Genomic DNA, 19,481 nt, shown 5'->3' with positions numbered 1-19,481 from the left:
TCAACAGTAGATGGCAGTTTCAGGGAATTTTTTAAACTATTAATGATGTTTTGACTCTACCATTCTTCTAAAAAGGTGAGAGGAGAAAAACAGTGTATTTTTTTCAATACAAAGACTTTTGGATCAAAGATTTTTTTTTCGTGAATTTACTGCAAATTGTAAGGGAAATTTTGTTTTAAACGTTAACGATTGGTTTAGAAGTTGGAACTAATATTCATGGCATCTTATCCTAATAAATATAGTTATATTTTACATACACCGGCCAGCGTTAAAACACACACAAACACGAATAAAAACTCACAAACACAAACACATATATGTTATATATATACTTGTATATATATACTTGTATATATATATAAATATATATACAGTATATATATAAATCTATATATATATATATATATATATATATATATATATATATATATATATTATATACATATATATATATATATATATATATATATATAATATATATATATATATATATATATATATATATATATATATATATATATATATATATATATATATATATGTATATATATATATATATATATATATATATATATATATATATATATATATATATATATATATATATATATATATATATATATATATATATATATATATATATATATATAGGTGGTCCATCTAAGAAAAAGAAAGGCGTTTTAAAGTTATAGTACCCATCATTTAAGTGCCTAAAGCGAGAAAGACTGTTGATATAAAAACGTTAAATTTTGCAACTTGTGTCATATATCTAACAAAAAACTATTTTGGGATATATAAAAGTAACCAAGTTAACTGGTTGTTAAAATGTAGAAAAGGATATGAAACCTTCTAGTTACACTCCTATAAAACCTCAGAGGAAGGATAATGGGTTTTTTATGACTATTGTCATATATATAAGGTATAAATTCTTGTACAGGAAACTTTCATAGTAGCAGCTACATCAAATACTTACAAAAGAGGCTTCATCTGACATTTAAGACTTATGCCATTCCCATGAAATCTCCCTTACCATTTCTCACCTAGTAGTAAATAAACTCATAATTTTTTCAGTTTTTGTGTCAAAACTTTTGTAAATGCAACAGCTTTAGATTACTGTTACTTTACAGTGTTTTCTTTGTTAAACACGAGTTTTACCTGTCTTTCATGTAAACCGTTTAAATCTTTACTTAACATTAGGTGCCTTGCTTTGTTTTCGAATATATTCTATTAATATAACTCCTTGAAGTATAGTTGTCAAGAAATTATCCATCACCTATAAACTTTTCAAAAGATAAGCATCATTTCTGGTCGAACATGAACACTGTTAATTCCTGCGCTTTCACTGAAACTAATTCGGTAAATGCGTTTCACGTAAACTTCAGTCTTTTGCGTGTCTCATTTTGTATGCAACTCCAAAAGCAGCCTTCAATAAATCCTTTCTCGAAATAATATCTGTGCTTTCATGGCTCTTAAGCCACTGTAAGAAATAACGACAAGAACATCATAACCAAATCTCTCTCTCTCTCTCTCTCTCTCTCTCTCTCTCTCTCTCTCTCTCTCTCTCTCTCTCTCTCTCTCTCTCTCTCTCTCGTCAGAAACCAAAGGGTGAATATCTTTATAAGCATCAGTTGGACGATATGCATCAAAGATTGCTATTCGACTAATAAAGACATTTTTAAAAATCTCTGACATAGAAGGCTTTTATAGTTTGAATTAACTGACTCATCATTATGTGAGATTTATTATACGTAGTGTTGCAAACACTAAAAGTTGTTTCTACTACTTGTCTGCTGCCATGCTTTATTCACTTTAAAAAATTTGTTTATATGTATGTCTGTGTTGAACAAGCTGAATTTTATTTTAAGATTATACAAAGCTAAATGAAGATTAAGAGGTTGCCAGCACATATTGAGATTTATACAAAATTAAATGGATATTAAGTGGTTTCCAATATAAATTTATAATTTTTAATTTTTTTTCTCGAAGTCAGGAGGTACTCTGTCCATGTTTTACCCATGTAAAACATTAACCATACTTCCATAAGTGTATTACTTACCACTGTTATGCTGCTCTTGTAATTACTACCTGAAGCCACAAAGGAATTGTCCGCGAAAATAGAATTTAATATCATTAACAGGTGACCTTTTGCCTGTTTAGTTCATTTTTAATGCCATTGTAAAGAGGATTAGTGTTTCCATCATTCATTATGAGAATTTTTTGGGAGGTGTATCATTTTTGTTAATTAGGGTGTGAAAGTAAAGGGACAAGGGGTTTTAAGGGAAGTATTGTTTGAATAATTATTCCTCAGTAAGGGTATTAAATGTGATACACATATTTCGTCGTTAATTTTATACGTTATGCCTTAAACGTTAATAAACGAAACAGATTTGAAGGATAAAAACGAGCTATTTGTATTGTATAAGAATATCATCAACAAACAAAAAGAAAGGGAAACATTCAGACATTTCAAATTCTTCATCTCGTTCTGTCTTTGACAATTGATGACAGTCTCTTTCCATATGCAATTTATACCCTGTTGTTCTCGCAACTTCATATACATATACATACACTGGCCATGTAAACCGAATATTTAATCGATATTGCATGCAACTTGCCCTCTGCATGTGTTCAGAATTGCATATATCTCATTGTGCAAAACCTTATATGCCATATAGCTTGTTATCCAGGTAAGATCAACCTGTTGGTCAATATTTGTCGTAGGATATTGAAATTCTCATTTTTGTTTCACGTATGTGTTTAAATTTAATGAACCTCATCGGGTCAGTTAAGAGTAAAGATTTAATGATTCATTTGAAATTGTTGACTGCTTTTATTTTATTTTTGGGGTAATGTGAATCTTCCCTATTCTTCGGTATATTTCTAAGACCTAAACAATACATTGGCAGACTCATATAAGACTTGAATAATCTGAAAACCTTTTAGGATTCACGTTTCTTGGCAACCCTTTTCTGCTAAGGGTGTTTCAGAAATGTTAATAACACTTACGTTTAAATTAGATGTATGCAGTTATCTGATATTTGTGTCCTTGATCAGATATAAAAATAAATCATAGTTCTAATAGTATGGATGAGATTCCTTATGAATTTTCTTAGCTATAGATTAAGTATTTGTCGACACAAAAATGGAACTATTTTTAGCGTCAATAGAATTCAGTGTAATGTAAATTCAAAGTGAAGGAATGTAAATTTATAGTGTAGAAATGTAAATTCAGAGTGAAGAAATGTAAATTCAGAGTGAAGAAGTGTAAATTCATAGCTATGCCAAAACAAGTGAAAAGCAATTCGATACTTACTAGCTGATGTCTTTGACTATTATTATTATTATTATTATTATTATTATTATTATTATTATTATTATTATTATTATTATTATTATTATTATTATTATTATTATTATTATTCAGCAGATGAAATCTATTCATTTGGAACAAGCCCAAAGGAGCCATTGACTTGAAATTCAAGCTTCCAAAGAATATGGTGTTCATTAGGAAGACATAAGAGGAAGTAAAGGAAAATACAGAAAGAAGAGATCCCACTTATTAAAACAGAAAAAATAAATTAATGAACAGATAAATAGATAAAAATGTATTAAAATACAGGAAGAATAGTATTAGGGTAGTAATGCATTGCATTTTCGCTTGAACTTCTGAAGTTCCAATTGCACGACATCCTCTGGGAGGCTTTTCCACAGTCAAACAGTGTGAGGAATAAAGGACCTTTGGAACTGAGAAGTTCGACACTGAGGCACACTTACTGGATATTGGTGCTGCTGCTGTTCAGCGAATCAGGTTGCTCTCGGCAGATAATGGGGATCGAGGATCAGTTGTGAATGTGACAGATCTCAGTTGAAATAAAACTTATGAAAAAGTAACAAACAAGAGACCATCCGTGGATGGTCCAAGTTATAACTGCTACTATTAAGGAACAGAAACCTACCACTACAAACCACTCTGTTTAAAAGAGATGAATCTCTGGCAGAAGCAGACATCCACACCGGAGAACAGTATTCCAGGAAAGGAAGCACAGATGACCTTAAACAGATTGCATTCATTTTATCACTCTTATAAATATATGAGACCTTACGAACAACAACTAACTTTCGTGAGGCATTTGCTGAAACTTTCATTAGATGTTTCTCAAAAGTTAGATGTTAGTCAAAAGTTACACCTACGACAGTTAAAGCTTCAGACTCAATCAGCAAAATTCCATCCACCTAATTGGAGGGATGGGGTGGGAAATCCGTACGAGATCTGCTAATCACTAGTATTTTCGTTTTATTGGAGTTCAGCCTCGTACCCCACCGACTGCACCGTTCCTGATCCGGTCCATGTCCCGAGTGAGGCTGAGGGCAGCTTCATTTTTCATAAGTAGAGACTTTACTACACGTAGAAGTGTTGTATCTTCGGCATACTGAACAGTCTTGTTTTCCAGGCCTACAACCATATCACTTGCATACATTAAAAATAACAGTGGACCAAGAACTCTGCCGAGTGGAACTCCAGACACAATAGGTCGTAGTTCACTAAAGGTCCCGTCTACAGGAACTCGCTGCTGCCTACCTGCAGGAAATCTTGAAGTAATCCTAAAACATATCCACCAAGATTCTGAAGTTTATATATGAGTGCCTTGTGATTTACGAAATCGAAAGCAGCACAAAAATCTATTTGAATTACACTGCACTCAAAACGCTTATCAAGATTCTCTTGCAAATGGCATGTCGAGTCTAGAAGAGCATCGCAGGTACCCATCTGCTCCCTTTATGCATATTGACCATCGGCTAACAAGTCTTTAGATTCCTCATACTTAAATAGTGGCTTAAGTTTTCCAGCAACTTTGGAGAGCACAGGGAAAATAGAGATTACCCTGCAGTTACTGCAGTCTGCAGATATGCTACCCTTTGGAACAGGCACTGTATTACTAAGCTTACGCTCATCCACAAAGATATTACAGTACGTCGACTTAAAAATCTATAAAATCTAGTAATCATGGGAGACAACACACTTGAAACTTAAAAAAAAAAAACAAAAAAACAAAGGGAAGAAACCATCAGGATCTTCTCCACCCCAGCTATCAAGATTATCCAGAATTTTCTTAACGTCCCTGGAGCGAAATGCAGAAGTACGGAAACTTAGTAAAAATATGATTTTTATGCGTTGGTGTTTCTCACCAGCAGCTGATATAGATTAACTTAAAAAGAAGGCTTAAATTTCTTATGGTAGTAAGGAGTTTTTCTATATTTATTCACGGGCAAAACGACATACAGTCTTCTATATCTCCTTGAAAGATTACTAAATCTGCTTGGGATCAGATGGAATTAAAGAAATGCCAATAAAACAAGTGCCAGTTCTCTCTCCCTCTCTCTATATATCCGTGTCTTTGTTCTCAACCTTCGCATCTGTTCATACTCCCCAAATGTAGTTTGTGCTCAGGGAAGGGACCATTTAATAAACAACGAATATGAGTGCCACCTGGTATTAAACGAAGGTGACAGGAGAGAAGGAGCTAAGGCGGGTCAGTTTCCATTATTCCTCAGGGTCACTTTGTTCCGAGAGGGGAAGGGTTTAATCAGTCGATTCTTTTCCCGCTTATAGATGAGGTATTAGGAAGAAGGTGCAGGATATGAAATTAGTTTACGTTGCACTAGTGTTTGCTTTCCGTAGATTCACTTTAATTCCATTCAAATTGATAATCAAACTCAGGAAAACAGCTTATCGAATTATAACGCAAAGTAATTTATTTTCACTTTGGTAATAAATTGATGAAAGAAAGCAAGCCAACAGGAAGGATCGACTGACAAACTTCTGTAGATATTGGTAAAGGTATTCCAACTACCATAAAGCAATAATCATTGTATCTACAAAATAGATGAATGTCGTATATCTATATTAGTTAGATCATTCGAAATTCACATAAATCTCTCTCTCTCTCTCTCTCTCTCTCTCTCTCTCTCTCTCTCTCTCTCTCTCTCTCTCAAAAAAAAAAAAAAAAAAAAAAAAAAAAAAAAAAAAAAATCTGAACTAGAATAAAAGTCTATTTGGAATAGTAAGTAACTGCTCACAAGAGAGTTGCAGATAATATGTTTTAGAAAACACTTATTTTGAATAATATACACTATTTTCAATGATGTTAAAAGCTTACAAATTATAGATATATATATATATAGAGAGAGAGAGAGAGAGAGAGAGAGAGAGAGAGAGAGAGAGAGAGAGAGAGATCATCAATTACAAATTTATATTTTATTGAACAGATTGGCTATAAAATAAACCCGAGATACCCGTTTGAAAAATGAATTGTTAGAAGCGCTATCAGACGTGAATGAATGAAAAATGAAATTAAACTCAGATTCAGAGCTTCAGAGGCAATTTTATTGAGAAAAATATTGCTTTTAATTTTGCGCCTATTGAATTCCAGCGTAAAAAACCGTGCGATAGAAACTCATATTTTTTATTCACCTAACTTTACCTTGCACACAAACGCATGCATATATGTATATATATATATATATATATATATATATATATATATATATATATATTTATTATTATATAATTTATTTATTATTACAAATGTAGTTTTTCTTTCGAAAAAATCAGGGCTGTGCATTATAGAAAGGCATGCTAGGGATATATGTACCAGCTTGCAGGTAAAAATGAAAACAAGCTAAAGCAATATGGAAATGGATTAACGATTTCCAAGAATTGGAATAGATTTTGAAATATGCCCTTTGGCACTGTAGTTGTTATTTGGTGTAGAAAAAAAAACAAAAGAAAATAATCAGAGACAATAGGAATAGGGCCAGAATTTAAATAGAAACATCGGAAGCAAATCCATTATTTTTCTTATTCTCTTTTTCGTATATCCTCTCACTCTCTCTCTCTCTCTCTCTCTCACATTTTGCTTCCCATCGACGCTATGTCGGGTAATCTAAATCATGTTCATCTCGGGAGTACAATTGAGCTTTTCAGTCGAGAAACATGCCAAGTGCCATTTTTAAAATATAATAAATTAAATTAAAAAATACTTTGACCCAGGATGGCGCTTGGCATGTTTCTCGACTGATAGCCTCAATTATTCACTCGCGTTGTGGAGAGCATTCTGCACTCCCGGAAGGAAAAAGTAATTTCGACTTTATTATCACTTGGATCAGTCAGGGTAAACTATTCTAAATGAATCTTTTGCGTAAGATACGTCGGTCAGTCTGTTTTTTTATATACTATCATTAAAGTGCAGTTTTATATGGAATGATACAAGCTTTTTTAGACAATGATGATTTACGGCCATTGTTATTTCTTCCTAACAGTAATCTTAATTTTCTACATTGTTAAATTTTTGTTTATTCCTAAACAGTGATTTTCTTCAATTGAAATTGAAAGCTATAAAATAAAAATCTTGGTTTAGGAGAATCATGAAACTCCGGACATTCATTACTATTTCTGTTATGAAATATCAAAAGCGTAAATTATATTAAGATTATTTGAAAAATTTGCCATACCTTGTCATAACACAAATCTCCACTTATCACCAACCTGCCATGTCAGGTCTCATCCAAGTAGTTCTGGATATTCCAACTCCTCTGGTGCCCACAGAATCCCAGCTGACACTGTCATGTGCTGTTCTCCCAGGGATTATGGGAAGTGCGTGTCCAAAACATCTCGGTCTCCTTCAGTTATTTTCCTTACAGTATCAGTCCAACTGCATCCTAATATCTGATTCCGAATTTACAAATTCTTTCAGGTATAGTCACGTACATATTCGTATGCATATACGTTAAATCCATATAATCCATATATATATATATATATATATATATATATATATATATATATATATATATATATATATATGTGTGTGTGTGTGTGTGTGTGTGTGTGTGTGTGTGTTTATATATATATATATATATATATATATATATTTATATATTTTTATATATATATATATATATATATATATATATATATATATATATATATATATATATATATACAGTATATTACATACATACATGCATATATAACTAGAGTATGTGTTTGTGGGTGTTTCATACTTGAATACGTAGATCCTTAAAGGGTTCCTAACTCGTTTTTGTTGGCTGAGAGAATTATCGTGCATGTCTTGTCTGCATTTTTCGAGAGAGGAGATTCTGTTTTGTAGAGGTAGGATCTGTTCTTGAAAGGATATGCCTTTTTTAAATTGCATCAGTATTCATTTCGACGAATGTCTTCCATATGTATAGATATATATATATATATATATATATATATATATATATATATATATATATATATATATATATATATATATATATATATATATATTACATATATGTGTATATATATAATATAATTAGTTCCGCAAATATTTTTGGCAACGAAGAACAAGTGGAAAATCCTTCCTCATTTCCGTTGTCCTGAATCTGTTTACGTCTTCAGGGGAACTGTTTTTTTTATGGTTGTGGGAAAGAGGATAGTGTTTGACAAGACTTGGAGTCATTAAGACAGTTTTTTTTTTTATTTGTGAGGACAGTATTTAGCTTATTATCTGGAATTAAGAAAAATTGAACTCTCTTTAGACGTATGCTTCTAAGTAAGTGGCAATAAAACGAAATGCGAGCTTTTGCCAAAACAAATTTAAGTTTTACATTCACAAATATTCACTAGACAAAAAAAGCTGAATGGCATTTTCATTAAACAGTTGGCTCTATAGAATTCAGGTCTCCACATCAGACCTCTCATTCCACTTTAAGGTCAAACAAACAACCGATAGGAAGATAATCAGAATCATCATACCTACGAATTTTGGGACTATTTTTTTCCTGTAATATAATTAGTTAAGTCACATTTACTCGTTATTAGCAAATTTTCTGCTATGAAATTCCTTGAAATGACATAACCAAGCTGTTTTTCTTGAGAGCAAATAATTAAAAAAAAAAAATAATTTTATACTATCATGGATAAAAATAGCTCTATTACTTGCATATCGTTTATTCCATTTAAAATAAAAAAAACCTTCTCTTTTTTAAACATTTTCGTGATAGTAATATCCTCCCACTAGAAAGTATAATGTTGTAAATATCTTTCCAACAGTCTTCAAAGGACGAAAAAAGATACCTGTATAAGTTAGCCAAAATATTTTCAGCAATAACAGGGTTTTTCCACCTTATATCATAGCTATATTCGTCTTGAAGAAAACAAAAGAATATACTCAATATTCCTGGCAGTGAACAATAACTAACTGAATCTTGAATGGACCTTCTTGCTTCATTGCTTTTACTTTCTTACCTTATCACCCTCATTTCTCTTTGTTGTTTAGCAGCTCTATAGCAATGTTTAACCTGACAAGTGATAATATATGGTATGGATTTCTTTGTAATGTTAAAGTTAAGGTGTGATCTGCAAAAAAATATCTGTTGTTCAGTATCTAAGGCCTTTTTATGTACTGTTATTACCATCTCGTATTCATATTCTGTCACTGTTGCTGTAGTTGCTGATCTTAAGTAATTCCTGACCTGTGTCCCTTGATTTCCTTAGTAAATGAGGTATTTCCTTTCCCGATCTCACATCTTTGTTATTTCTGTTTTCCTTTATATATGCACTTTTGGTTTTGCAGTCTTTTCAGTGGGTGCAGGCAACGTTTGTTTAAACTGTGTGCGTCCCAGTTCATATCCATTGTAATATACCGCATGCATAAGTTCCACAATACAACAGAGCGACATGAACCAAAGGATTATTAATCTAAGATGAAATGCGTGACCCAAATACGTCCCAGGTAACGGTTATTGTAAATTCACCTGGCATGATAGGATGAAGTTCCTAGGAGCATATCGCAATACAAATTGTGTGCTCTTGAGTCACAGTCTGTAACAGTGCGTTATAGAGATAACACAAACATCATGTAATTTAAATCCTTTTGAATCTTAGATATCTTCAACTATAAGGCAAACAAAAACGTCTTAACTATCAAGTCTACGGCAACTTATATATAGTCTGTTCTTTATTTGTAAGATATTCTTATTTCATGATATTCAATGAAATATTTGTATAAAACTAATCTTACTTTGTTTCTACAAGACCTTTAATCTAATTACTTTATTCAACTCGGGATGGCGGTAGGGGGAGCTTGAAGAATCTCCTGATCGTTGAATATAGATTTATCACCATTAAGAGTCAAAGTATTTTCAAACGTCTCTGACATACAGTATGCTCAACAAATATCATGTCTTATGTATCCATGAACACAATTGTCTTGACAGTATAGTACATCGAAACAAAGCACTTGTTTCTGATTGACAGAAACAGAAGGATTATGAGAGAGAGAGAGAGAGAGAGAGAGAGAGAGAGAGAGAGAGAGAGAGAGAGAGAGAGAGAGAGAGGAGGAGGAGGAATTCTTAACCAGAGTACATTTCTGTATTCTCTTGGGGACTCAAATTTGTTGTTTTCCCTTCGTTATAATTCAGTATTTAATGTCATTCCAACTGTTTTTGTATTCCAATTTTGGTAATTAGGTGGGCTTTATAGTCACCTTTTTATGATCTTTATAATCAATCCCCAAGTTTATGTATCACTTGACTAATATTTATAATCTTGCAAAAGCTCTGAATAGGCACACATGGACTTTATTTATTCATACCAAAGCGGAGCTAATACTTAATTACTATTCCTTGATCGGTGGTCTACAAGGTATTAAAAAGAATCGAACGTATCATCTGCTACGAAGCAGGAAAATATATCTTCAATTTGAAGTTTACGAGGATGAGAACGTTACTTTAAAAACTGAGACATTACACTTTCACTGTAATGCAAGAACTCTGCATACTCTCACTGATGTTGGGACTGTTCACAATGTTCTCGATTGGCATATTTTCACAGAACTCATAGTAAATTGTGACCTCGTTTGGCGTCCAAATGGTACTGTCGGAAATCGGTTTGCGAGTAATTATAAAACTATACAACACATCTACATAAGAAATAAACACCACCATATTGTATTAGGTTGCATCTACGAGAAATTGAAGTTTTTTTTTAAGGCTTTAATCTACCCATAAGAAATTTCTAGCCCAGGCTTCAACATGAAGTGTTAATAAAGTCATTTACCTACCGTGGTAAAAGTACGAGTAGAAAAGTGTTATTTGAATTCGTGCTGAGAACATCGACTCCCGTTGATTTCACTGGAGAGAGAGAGAGAGAGAGAGAGAGAGAGAGAGAGAGAGAGAGAGAGAGAAATAATACCTCAGTGCCATACGACAGTAAAGTCTGATGCAGTGGACTAAAGAAAAATTTTTTTTGCCAACACATAAACGGAGAAATGAGAATATCTGATGAAGCGGTAGAAGCGTTTGGTTTGTAATATATCCAGCATTTCTGAATTTATGAAGTGAAATCTCAGAAAACATTTGAAAAAGGATTTAGAATGTATATTGTCGGATTGTCTGGGTCTGTGGGATGGCGGTGTTAACGGAAATTATTCAGTACCGCCAGGAAAGACCAGTGGATGATGCTATTGGTTGCACAGTGAGGTTTCGACTCGGCGAAGCTGGTCACTAAGTTTCGTTGAGAAATGCTTCTTTATGATGTGTGCCTTTAAATGCTGTAATTTATTCTTATTGCCTGTTATTGTCTTTAGAAATTGTGTATTTGGTACTGCTTTTAAATTCCTTCAGTTATTCTTTGCTTTTATCATTGTCTTGCTAAATTGAGTATTTCGGTGCTGCCCATCGATTTTTAAGTTTTTTAATTTAGCTTTTTTCCTCATTGATCTTGAAAGTCCTAAGAATGTAGACGCGCAGTTGAAATTCATTTTAATGTTTGTGTTCTTCAAGATAGATTAAAACAAAATAAACCTCAATAAAAGATGACAGTTTTCTATAGATCATTTTTGCTTTGACGACGCAGATTCTACGGAACATTTACAGCACTGGCAAATTAACATACATTTTCTCTCACCGTTTCAGTAGAGGGCAACTGACTACTGGCTACATAGATGCATCATGAGGGGCTTCTTTAGTATACTGATTCAACTTAATTCCCCCAAAACACTTACGATGACCTATACATTAAGCAAACAATAGTGGCAGCGGGGTTTAAACCATTATATTCTCTCGTGGTCTTCTCGTGAATGAAATGCGAATAATTTGTTCGTTTATTAAAGGTAATTAAATTGTTTTATATTTGAAATTCACATAGTTACAGCATCGTTACCTGGAATCTCTCTCACGTTCTCTGTTCCTCTTATTATATATATAATATTACATTTTGTATATATATACATACACACATATACATATATATATATATATATATATATATATATATATATATATATATATATATATATATATATATATATATATACATACATACATGCATACGTACTGTACATACAGAAACACATATATGTATATGCTTATGCATATACATATACTTTACAAGAACACCAAGTCCTCACGGCTAACACGCTTAGAAGCAGTTGAAAAACAAAAATATTCACTGTCTCACTCATTATCTAACTGTTGAATCGAGAATGAAACCAAAGATACATATAACTTGTACTTCCCAGATTATCTTGCCCGATATGTTACATTTGATTGTATAAATGCACTTTCCCAGGAGTGAAGAGATCATAGTGGAGGATCTTATGATGCACGAATTGTCTTCAATGAAAGAACAGCATATCTCCTTCAAGTGTGAGGGTTAAACATTTTTATGACATATGTGCGACAAGGTTGCCGACGTGAATTTTGGACATGCTGTGCTGTAGTGTGGATAAACCCTTAACCAATTTTTTTTTTATTTCTTTGCTGAGTACCAACTTTTCCTTTGTTTTATCAAATACGAATATTTCACAGTGGTTCGAGCAAATATACTATTTAATACACGAATTGTCTTCAGTGAAGGAACAGCATATCTCTTGCATGTGTGAGGGTTAAAATAATGATTTTTATTTTTAGGTCCACTATTTAACCAGCTAGACCATTCAAAGAGATTTTCATCAATGGAACATTTCATAATTCATAAATTTAGTTTTTAACATATCCAATTTATAAAAATCAAATAGTAGCATGGCTCACTAAAATGGTGAAGAAATCCACAATGGTTAGAAGGATCGGGCAAGTTTTCGAAAGCTCTCGCTTTGTATATATATATTTCTAATATATATTTACATTTACGTCATTGAGGGTTTCTTCTCTAATATATCCAGACTGGGTGGCAAGACGTTCTGATATGAGATTTCATATCATGAATCCTTTAAATAACTTTTTTTTAATAATGGTTGGCTGCACTCAATAATATAGCATTAATTCATGATACATATTTATCTTTGAAGAATTACTCTGGTGTAGTTAACACCTGCAATTTGTCCGTAGGGACGTTCAAGCTAAAATACTGTACAGAAAAATTCTTCAGATTAATTAATTTTCGAAATTGGACGGAAAGGCAGCGAGCGGTAATCGTTTTAAATTGCACCACCCGCATATATGCTAATGAAAGGAAAACACCTTTGACTGCCGGCAAGTATTTCTATAATTCATGAAGCAAAGCTTTGCCAGAATGATATATGTGTGATATTCTATGAATACATTAATTTGGATGCTGTACTGGGAAGTGCTGCTATTACTTTTTAGTGCCAGTGAATCGTTGGCAATAGATCAGTTGTGAGAAGACTCGTGATCTATATGATCTGATACATGTTATTATATATGATATATGAGAGAAGACATTTCCAAATTCAGATAAAAGATATACTAATACAGAGTACGGGAAAAATATCACGAAAGAATGTTAGCTTCATTAAGAAAATGGTAATAAAAGGAAGAGAGAGAGAGAGAGAGAGATGGTCTGTACATTTGGTAGGAGAAGGCAAATTTTCTATGCGAAAAGGTAATGGAAAGAAAAAGAATGGGCGAATCACAGAACAGATGATTCTGAAAAACTGGTATGCAGAGAGAGAGAGAGAGAGAGAGCTGTTGTTTCCTGAAAGAATAAAATATATATGCGATCCAAAACATTGACCCTTTTACACGATTAGTTTGTGTGTTCAACAGTTTTATTAAAATAAAATGACACCCATAGCTACACTTTTTCTCACCGTATATGTAAATGCTTTACCACTTCCTTTCTCGCCGTCATCAGTACGTGCAAAATACGAACATTCTGTCCTTGGCTGTATGTGCCTTGCGAATTTCTTCTTTCATTTTTATTCTTTCTCCTCAGTCTCATTGTTCTGGTAATGAAGTCGTTTTCATGCGTTCTGCTTCTGCACTTGGTACCCCAGAATGTCCTCCTTTGTTACAACAACTCCGTCCTTAGTGACAGGGTTTTATAAAGCGGTAAGCTTCTCTTCTTTTTGTATCTGCGTATTTCGAATATTGACTTTTTTGTGTTCTGCTCAGTGTCCTTTTCATCATATTAACGTCCTGTTGCTTCAGTACATTTGTTTTTCCTAGTATTTCGTTTTTTCGAATATTATTTTTCACCTGCCACAGATAACAACCAATCCTGCTTGCACTGGAGGCCATAATAATGGTACTTTCCTTCTTCACAGCTCCACCATATTTTTTCCTCTTCATCTACAAACGTTGAATAGACCTATAACTATTTGAATTTAGTATTAATGTGTTGATGTTTTACTTTTTTTTTTAAGATGACTTTTAAAAAGGATGGGATGAATGTAGACCTGTATCCATTTTCCTATCAAAGACAAGAAATAAGAAAAAGTGTAAAGTTGATATAAAATGTCACTCATGAAACGAATTATTTTCAAGTCATTAAGAGCACAGGGGCCTCAAGAGCATTCATATTAGAAATCAAGAGTAGATATTAAACTATGTTAAAATAATAAGTAAAATCTTCCTTGTGCGTGTTTCTTGAATTGTACAACGAAGTTAACAGACAGGACATTCATCCAGGAATGCACTTAAGAACGTTGTGACACAGCTCATATTACCTTACTGCTGTGTAAGGCTAAATGTCACATCATTCAAAATAAAGTCATCTCCCTTAAGAAGGGTTCCCCCCCCCCTTCCCAGATAAAAAGACGACGACTGCTGCCACATTTTCACTTTGATTATTGAATCCTGGATGAACAACTTGGCCAGAGAATTCCATGAAAACTAGCTGTTTCATACATCTGCGCATAAAACTAATAAGCGGCGCCATTCCCTTTTATCTTGCAAACACTGTAAAGTTTCCAGAATGTTTAGGTCATTTATTTTCTCGTACCTTTTTTTGCAGCATCTATATACCCTTCCCAGGTCTTCCTCTCCTCTTCCCTTCTAACGCTTACGAATTATAGACTCTTTCCATCAACCTACCAGACACCATTTTTCTCCACATGACGGAACCTTTTCAAAATACTGATAATTATATCCTTTCTCTTAAATAAGCTTTTCAACCCTACATTCCGTATATCTCTGTATTTCGTATTCCGTCAGCCACTCTGCTACATAACTGAAATAAAGTTGTATTTAGACCTCGAAATACTTTTCTTTCGTGTAAGATTTTAGGTAGAAAATTAGGTAATACCTCTGACGAACCGATACAGTGATCCTGAATTGAAAATCCTATTGGATGTAAGATACAGAGGTAAACATTTTACAAATTAATATATATTTCTGCTAATGAATTGAAAACGATCTAATATTTCCCATTTCTAGCCGTAGGTAATAGTCACAGACGTGGGACCTATTTCCCTTGAAGTACGTACTCAGTTTACGGTTTCACTTATTGGATTACCTTTGGAATCGAACCGTTATATCGAAATGATATAACTCATAGTACCTTTGGCGTAGTTTTCCAATTGCCAAACTTATTTGGCATGTTTATCCCTTCTCTTGCCCAAATTAGTAAAATTATAAAATAGATATTAACATAATTCATTGTACTGAGGAATATGAGTCAGGTCAGTGACATAAACAATAAACAAGTGGCATCAGCCTTTAATTTTGATGCTGAAGTATTTAACTGTCATTATAAAGTTTGTGTGTTTTTTTCTGTGTGGGCGGCGGGGGTTGGTTGGGAGTTGAGGGTTCAAGTTCATATTGTGCAAAAACCTCATTTAATTAAGAAGTGAGCTGAAAGCCAAGGCTTGAAGGGAGCAAAGGTACGAGTAGGTGAATCAAATTTAAGTGCGTATGACAAGCGAGGCATAGTTATCCATTGCTCCTGTAAATTTCAAAGTATTATTCCTTAATTGGATAAGCTGATCATGGCAACCTCTCTGCTCATTAAGGTACGAACACTCTTGAAGTTCAAATCGAGCGTTTGGCCTTGATGAGTGCCAGTAATTCCCTTGCGCTGAAATTAAGACCTATTTCCTTAATGTTACCGAGGAGGAATACTGCCTTAATTATTTTATTAAAAATTTCTTATGACAGGGACAGCTGATGTTCAATACAAATATTTCCACTCCACCATTCGGTTCATTCATTTCTTCAATATAAAAAAACACAGAGAGAGAAAGAAACAGACGTACATAAATGTTATCAGCAAATTAATTAGTATTCACGTCGCTTTAATTAGTAAAACTGTTTCCTATTTGATTCCTCTGCCTTACTCCCCTTTCGCATAAATTAATTTTCTTAAACGACCCCATTGAATCCCGAGCGAAATGCAATGCTAATGGCATTTCATGTACATTAGTGCAAAATCAATGCAGTCTGGGAAAAGTGAACAAAACATACAAGATAGAATCGAAGACCTTGACTTCATAAATGAAAGAAGTCTGGAGGTAATGTTTTCATTAATTGATGGAATGGTTATTGGGTACCAGTGACATCATTTGTATTGATTTTAACCCATGATGAACTTTGACAGAAACCACACATCAAGATATTCAGCAGTGCAAGCGTTGTAGCCAAGAGCAAAATTATAGGAAAAATAAATTCTTTCAAAGTGTTGCAAAGCAAATCATCTTTAAAAGTTGCTTGTGTCAAACAACGTATATTTTATTTTATATATATATATATATATATATATATATATATATATATATATATATATATATATATATATATATATACTGTATATATATATATATATATATATATATATATATATATATATATATATATATATATATATATATATATATATATATATATATATATATATATATATATATATATATATATATATATATATATATATATATATATATATATATATATATATATATATATATATATATATATATATATATATATATATGTACATAAATACAATATATATACATATATATACCTTAAGTTCAGTATGAATAATCATCAGTAATAAAAATAGGAAATATCTACATAACTAAATAAACAAATAAACGAACAGAAAAGGCACACGGGTATTCGAAATTGCAAGGCCCATAAGGCTCATGATCGCATATTTCATCTGTACCGCTGAGCACCACGTCCGGGACCCGAGGGAGGAAATAATGGCGGTCCGATATATTACTCGCACAAACATTCCTCGAGCACTTTGCCTAAACACCTTTGAGAGGAGATCGTATGCATACATGGGAACTTTTTACTTTAAAAATAAAGATATGTTTCTCTTTTGTCATAAAAAGAAGAAAAGGATCTCTTTCTTACCATTCAAATTCTATAAAGTAAAGCTCAAATGGAAAATGTAATGAACATTTGGTACAGTAATTTATATTGTAAAAAATTGTAAGAATGATTATTAGTTTGCGATTTTAATACTCATAACCTTATTTGATATTACAGCTGCTGATCAGTGGAACTTATAGGAAATAAAGTAGAACAGATAATTTTTCATGTCTTATGTCCACGAAGCAAGTACATATTTCTCAAAAGTTCATGAGACTTTTTCACCCGTAAATATCACACTTGCTCATCCATCATAGTAAATAAATTAGAAAGGAACACACGGGACGATGTGTATGCTGGTGATCTTTTCCCAATTTCAATTTCACTTTCACCAAATAATCCCAGTGAACATTTTTCCCACCGCAGTATTCATAAAGCTGAAACGGATACACTATAACAGTTACGCACAAGACAAATCCTTCCATTTGCAGATCAAAGAGACCACAATGGCAGCAATTTTATTACAGAATTTATCACAAAATATATAAAAAACGCCCCACAGAAAGCCATTTGTCCTTCTGCACCACACTCGAACAAGCATGAAGACCTTGGCGACATGATATTCTATCAGGATTGATTAAATAAAAGCGGCCAGTCAGGATTTATTGAAAATATTAGCACTTTATCTTCTTCAGTGGAAAATACTGGAGGATACACAAATGCTTGGTCATACTATTTGTAAGTTATTGCATACAATAAGGGTATCTAAACTACAGTAATAAAATTTAAGGAAAATACTGTTCATTCAACGAAAACTGTCACAATCTTGAATTGATAAAAATAAAATATAACCTAAAACATCCGTTTCGATACAAGGGAGAATGAATAGAAAATAGATGTTACCAGAAATATTCGAGTTTATTTGAAGACAAAATTGATGGAGTCCATACCCCTCTGTTATTTCTGATTATTATTGTTCAATGCAAATCGGAAAAATAACAACGCTATTAAAGGGTAGTCTAATTTTAGAACAAACCTGTTGTGGTATTTACACAGAATAGTTAGTTTTCCAAAACATTGGAAGCCTAAATTAGGCACAGAGCAGTAATACCGAAAATAGAACTTTTTTTAGTTCCAAGAGAGGAACAAATGAATCATGAAAGAACAGAGCGAAGTAAAATCTATTTTCATTTCATCCAATGCTGTCTGTGACACGAATGTAAACTCAAATTTAAGAGCAGAAGACTCTTAACTGTACGTACACTACTTTTAAGACGAATACAAGAGAGGGAGGGAGAGAAAGAATAAAACCTTTGATAATGACTTACTTCCTTTTCTTCCCGAATAACAGACTAATAAATAGGAACATTGTGTATGCAAGTCTAAAGGAGAAAAAGAACTAAGCACTTTTAGAGAGAAAGCAGAATGCAAAAACGAACAATCTCATTCATGTTTATTCGTCTGCGCTTTTGGCGCATTTCGTTGGCAGTAGATGCATTCTGAATGAAGCTTGGTGAGCAAATATATCTTTGTTAATCTGCGTTTTCATACAGTATTTTTTCGTTGTTCCTGTGTTTAACTCCCATTTACTCGACCTTATAGTCTATTGTCTTCATCCACTGATAGACTCAGAATTCTGAAAAGTCTCGAATTCATCTGTATTTCTATCGGCTAATATTTTATATTACTCCCATGTTATTTTTAATATCAACTAAGATATATTCTTAGCGAACTATTTCCAGTCTGTAATCTGAATTTGACTGTCTTCTAATACAGTTATCGTCACATATTTTTTGGGCATTATTTCAATCGTTAGAGCGTCGCCAGAATGAAAACTAAAACACTGAAAAAAAAAATTGTTTTATTTCTCCAGAAAAGCAACCACCATATATGTGGTAATCCTTATTTGTTTCATAATATTTCACAGATAT

General features: G+C 32.7%; 1 long non-coding RNA gene across 2 annotated transcripts in view; it reads left to right on the top strand.

Moving 5' to 3' along the window:
* The window catches only part of LOC136828808 (uncharacterized), an 855,933-nt gene that overhangs the window by 251,759 nt on the left and 584,693 nt on the right, over nucleotides 1-19,481 (top strand). The window lies entirely within an intron of this gene.

This window comes from Macrobrachium rosenbergii, chromosome 43 (genome assembly GCF_040412425.1).
Source record: "Macrobrachium rosenbergii isolate ZJJX-2024 chromosome 43, ASM4041242v1, whole genome shotgun sequence".
In the NCBI taxonomy this organism is placed as follows: Eukaryota; Metazoa; Arthropoda; class Malacostraca; order Decapoda; family Palaemonidae; genus Macrobrachium; species Macrobrachium rosenbergii.
The sequence above is the reverse complement of the archived record's forward strand: the minus strand, read 5'-3'. Positions and strand labels throughout refer to the sequence as shown.